The following is a 6,000-nucleotide window of genomic DNA, read 5'->3' as shown; positions in this document are numbered from 1 at the left end:
TGAGGTGAATTAAAAATTTGAAAAGTTGATTCTTAATAAAATCGTGATTTCGTCGACGAAAACAGACAAATCCAAAGAGAATTTTGAGGGAAAAGGAGGAGGAGGGGAGGTGCTTATTCGATTCATTCACCTGGACATTGCCGAATGGTAGTAATATTTCAACTTTCGTTTTGTGTTTACACACCGAAAGAATACCTGTCCATCTGACTGGGGCCGGTACTGAAACCGCAACGAGCCGTTAAGTATGACAAAGAAATTTGCCCGATGCTCTGCCGATTCTGTCAATTCACTGTTTTTTACCGTTTTAAAATCGTAAATAAAGATATTTACTTTTCATACATCGTTCGCATTCAAAACACTTTATTTTTTTTTCGTGACAGATTCCAGTGATTATCGACTTGTTACGAAGGGTATTTCTCAAACTTAGGACGTGATGTTTACGTCAAAGCTCAGTCGTTTCAACGCCTGGCTAGATTAATTATCATCAATACCTGCCATTTACAGTCGAACTAACGAAGAAATTGTAAACAGAGCGGAAGAAATCCTAAAGTTCCACGCGTCTATCTTTAGTAATGACAACATTAGTGAAGCCACGCCCACCCCCTGCCGCTGCTACTGCTGTTGTTATTGCTGCTGTTGCTGCTGCTGCTCTTGTTGCCGCCACTTGTTGCGCTGTCCACAGACCTCGGCAATAAAAAACACCTTGGATCGGTGGCACAAATTATAGACAGCAAAAAGTAGATTAAAAACTGGAATAAGTCACTTCTAAAACAAGTAAGTTAATTTGCCTAAATAAGCCAGGTATCGCATTAAGGGCTTTATTTTCCACCAATAAATTGACAAATATTTTCTACATACCTTTTCATTCTTCCTAACCATTTCTAAAATATTATAGTTGTACACACAGCTTGGTGCTTTTAGCTATGTAAACATATTTATCGGCTTCATGTTGCGTACGATTCTCCTTTATATTAAAACTTATAGCTTATTCATATATATACATATATACATTATTCAATCACTCGGAAACAAGACCTCATATTTCTAAGTCGGCTTTATTAATAAACTAAAGAACTGGTATTTTCATCTCCATATCTGTACATATCTTTCAACTTTCATACACCTAACTTATATTTCAAAATAATACGAGATCGAATATTGATTATCATTAATATTATCATTGATATATGTTTTTTTGTTTTGTTTTTCAACACCGATCCTTATATCGATATATGACAACATGACAGTCGTGTTGCGAAACAATTTTCCCCAATCTTTGACGACATGCAACGTACTTTATCGCATTTTTCATTGTTCTTTTTAGGTGACATTTGACTCTTTTTCAAAACGTATAGCATTATATTCGGTTTATTTCCATCTATTCTATTTTCTAAAATTATTTTCTTTAATCGATAATTATGTCACAGGTGTCTAAATTAAAAAACTTCAAGCTCTACTTTAATACAATATTTTCAATCAAGTGATTCAGAACTAATTGATCATTTAGTAGATAATTTTTTCTCCTTTTCTAAATTCCTCCACTAGAATCAACAGTATGGACGTTAATTGTTGAAATTCCAGATGTAAAAAGTCTCTACCTGATAGTAAATCCGTGCCGACACCAATAATCTTGTCATTTTTCTAGGTCAATTTCTTTTAAATAAAATCAATTTCAAATATTTTGTTTTTAGCATGAAGTTGTTTTCATGCTGAAACTAATGTCTATAGTTTTCTAAAACGATCACACACACACACATGTATATGTGTGTGTGTGTGTAATATATATATATATATATATACATACATACACACACACATACATATATAGAAAGCTGTTTTCACACATTACACACAATAACGTTTGATTTATTTCAAAGATACAATTAACAAAAAAAAAAACATTATTATATTTTAAATAATTTTGAAAATGCTTTTTTTGATTGAAAGTTGAGTGACAAAAGGGGTAGAATGATGGACTAAATTTCTTAGTGTAATCCTACGTTCTGAGTTCAAATCCTGCTCTGTTAGTCTTGTCTTTTATCTGTCTTAAGGCATGGGCCCATGGGTAATTACTCTGGGGGCCTCACGAGTCTAATAAGGGCTCAATTTTGATTTATGTATGTTGTGGCTTTCTTCAGCCTAGAGTAGAGTGATTTGCTTGGGTGCCAATAATGCCGCTAAAGTGGGCCTTACCATACCGCATAGAGGTCCAAGCCTGTACGAGAATTGACTTAAAAACGAAAATTTGTACCACTGGGGACAATTTTAGGTGTATAGTACGAAAATTCGTAATAATTATGAACATTAAACATTTGTCGATTTATTCCAACCGTTTTCCAATATTGATCTGTTTTAGCTTAAAACAAACAAATAAATAAATAATATAAAATGATATTATCGAGGAATCTGTTTTCACTCGTAAAATATATTGCTTTTATCTTTTTGATTGCCAAGGTAAAACTAATTCCTTTGATTAGGAATTTACATTAAATCAAATTTCGTTCGTCAATATAATTCTAGTTATGTGTTAAGCTGTCCAGCTTATTTATTTCTAGTGTGATTTCCTTTTCTAAATGACAGCTGTAAATAAATCTGTATGTATCATATGTGCTTGTGAATTCAGAGAGATATTCTCGAGTAGCTCCTACTAGTTCTGCTCGAGCGTAATAATTGTCATGCTTCATTCAAATGCACGGCCAAATTCCACAGCTCTTTATGCAACACAATGTTAGCTCTTTGAGGGTGTCACGAATTGCATAAAGGCCTGTGAAGTAAGGTAGGGCGATGTGCGACAATTTCTGTTCGTTGCAATATAGTGTTGCTTGAAAACGAGGACGTTTTATCACATTTTAATGTTTCAGAATACTTTCGAGCGGATGTAAAAATACTCTTCAAAGAGTATTTTGTTTGGGCGTGTCTCTAACACAGAAAGGTGTTTGCAAGGAGTTCAACATATTGTCAAAGTAGGTGCGTGGGCTGTTAACAAATAATGGCTATGGACTATGGATTGTGTGCCTGCAGATGTCTTTTATATGTCATCACTCTCTGATCTCTATACATACACGCGTGCGTGCGTACGTACGTATGTACGTAATGTACGTACGTATGTACGTAATGTACGTATGTACGTAACGTACGTATGTACGTATGTATGTATGTATGTATGTATGTATGTATAGATAGATAATACAGATATATATAAATATAGTATACGTATATGTATAGATCTATACACACACGTGTGTATATATACATACATATGTGTAAATATTTATACATATGTGCATATATATATATGTATGCACACACACACACACACATATATACACACGTTTGCATACATATATAAACGCAATTATATATATATTTATGTAGTCATATGTCTACAAAAACGTGTATACATGATTTTCATTTCCGTATCTCTTTTGTATACTTGTATGGATCAGAATTTGTTGAGACAAATTTTCTATGGCTGGATGCCCTTCCTGTTGCTAACCCTTACCTGTTTCCAAGGAAAGTAGAATTTCCCCATAGCCAGGAGAATGGAAATGAGGGGCATTGCTTTTATGATGTTGATGCTAGTTTACAATTATTATACAAAGTCAAGACGTGTCAGTGTAACGCACACACACACACACACACAGATAGATAGATATACAAAAAGATGTTTTCCATTTCCATTAACTGAATCCACTTACATGCCCCTGTTTGGCCTGGGGCTATAATAGAAGACATTTACCAAAGGTGGCACACAGGGGGACTGAACTCAAAACCAAGGAATTAGAATTAAACTTTTTAAACACAGCCATGCCTACAACTTATATGTGTACATGTATTCGTGTGTATACATACACACACACACATGTCGAAATTGCAAAGATAATCTGGAACTTGACTGAGGAAAGAAAACTCCGAATGACCCGTCCTTGTTTACTTTGTATCGTCTATCTGGATGTTTTGTTGTCCCCTTTTTTGTATCACCTGTCTGGATGTTTTGTGTTCTTGTCCCATTTTGTATTTTATATATATATATATCGTTAGGAAGGGCATCCAGCTGTAGAAACACTGCCAGATCTGACTGGCCTGGTGCAGCCTTCGGGCTTCCCAGACCCCAGTTGAATGGCCAACACATGCTAGCATGGAAAGCAGACGTTAAACGATGATGATGATGATGATGACATACATATATACATACAGGGTTTGGTGAATAAACTTCCTAAACTATGCAAAAATGAAAATAACACTGACATCTCATTTTAACAGATATATTTACCAAAATTATATAAAAATATCTTGAAATATTAAAGAGTAAATTTATTCAATAAAATCACCATTGGCTTCAACCACGGCCTCCAGACGACTTCAGAAACTCCTGCTACTCTTCTGGACGGTCTCCTTGTTTAAGTTGGTCAATGCTGCTATAATCCTTGCCTTCAGTTCATCTTTGATGTTACAAGGAGTTTTGTTGGTCTCTCTTGCTCAACTGCACCCCACATATAATAATCAAGGGGTTGCATTCTGGGGAGTTAGGTGGCCAGATGTTAGGGATGATGTGGTTGCAGAAATTGTCTGACAGTCATAGCTGGGTTCTCCTGCTTATGTAGCATGGTGCAGAGTCCTATTGCCAGACATAGGGTCTTCCAGCAGCCACCCTCTTGACCCAGGGCAACACTACCTCCTCCAGGCACTTGATGTAGGCCTCCATGTTGAGTGTGAGGTCATATGGAAAGATGAATGGAGGCATAACATTGCCATCACTAATGCTCATTCTTGGTACATGTCCTCAGATTGATATCGAAACACTCTGAAATGTTTGTATTGAAGCTTCTGGTGCAAATGCCAAGCAGTACAACATGTCATTTCCAAATTTCTGACAGTGAATTGTATCACTCTTGGAGTGGTTGGCGTTAGGAAGGGCATCCAGCTGTAGAAACTCTGCCAGATCAAGATTGAAGCCTGGTGCAGCCAGCTGGTTCACCAGCCCTCAGTCAAATCATCCAACCCATGCCAGTATGGAAAGCGGATGTTAAACGATGATGATGATGATGATGATATTTCTCTTAATCTGTGCTCCTATATCTGTGCATGTATGTGTGTACTGTGATTATGTCTGTCTATCTATTTATGTATCTCCGGCACGTAAAAAGCACCATCCGATCGTGGCCGTTTGCCGGCCTCACCTGGCACGTAAAAAGCACCATCCAACCATGGCTGTTTGCCAGCCCTGTCTGGCACCTGTGCCGGTGGCGCGTAAAAAGCACCCACTTCACTCATGGAGTTGTTGCCGTTAGGAAGGGCATCCAACCGTAGAAACACTGCCAGATCAGACTGGGCCTGGTGCAGCCTTCTGGCTTCCCAGACCCCCAGTTGAACCGTCCAACCCATGCCAGCATGGAAAGCGTACGCTAAACGATGATGATGATGATGATATATATATAATTACAAATAAGAAAATGGAGAAACAACTTAGTTGGTTTATCAGCTTTAAGTAATTGTATTCTTATCTTATATGTATTGAATTTTAATGTATATATGTATGTTATTATGATTCTCGTTCTGTTAAATAAATTAGTCAACATGTTAATATCCTAAAGCTGAAAAAACCAACTAAATTCTTTCTCCATTTTCTTATTTGTAATATAAATTAATGGTAAAATATTTCTTTACCTTCACCCATTTAATACAATAAGTTAATTGTATTGCAATTAAAAACACTTGTGTATTAATAATTTGGGTCTTATACCAACAGTATATTGGATAAATATTATCCCTTAGTGGGTTGGATCCACAACCCCTAACTTACTTGGTGGTATATATATATATATATATATATATACGTACATACTTTGACAAGTTTCAGCCAGATTTTTGCTCAGGCGAAGCTTAACTTAATAGCGTCAAGGAATGTGTTTGTGCGTCTATTGTCTGCGTCAGGTGAAAGTACCCGAGCAGTGCCATGTAAAAGCGTCTGTGTGGTACCATGTAAAAGTACCCAGCACA

At 36.4% G+C, this 6,000-nt stretch overlaps 1 protein-coding gene across 3 annotated transcripts in view; it reads left to right on the top strand.

Annotated features, from left to right (window-relative positions):
* Positions 1-616: 616 nt before the first annotated feature.
* The window catches only part of LOC115222162 (ras-related protein Rab-27A), a 56,210-nt gene continuing 50,826 nt past the window's right edge, over positions 617-6,000 (top strand). Inside the window, exon 1 of one of the 3 annotated variants that reach the window (XM_029792303.2) lies at positions 617-774. The gene's annotated coding sequence lies outside the window, so the exon portion shown is untranslated. The remainder of the gene's footprint in view (positions 775-6,000) is intronic. The other 2 variants (XM_029792305.2, XM_029792304.2) reach the window with 2 other exon arrangements.

The sequence above is a fragment of the Octopus sinensis genome, linkage group LG19 (genome assembly GCF_006345805.1).
Source record: "Octopus sinensis linkage group LG19, ASM634580v1, whole genome shotgun sequence".
Classification (NCBI taxonomy): Eukaryota; Metazoa; Mollusca; class Cephalopoda; order Octopoda; family Octopodidae; genus Octopus; species Octopus sinensis.
The sequence above is the reverse complement of the archived record's forward strand: the minus strand, read 5'-3'. Positions and strand labels throughout refer to the sequence as shown.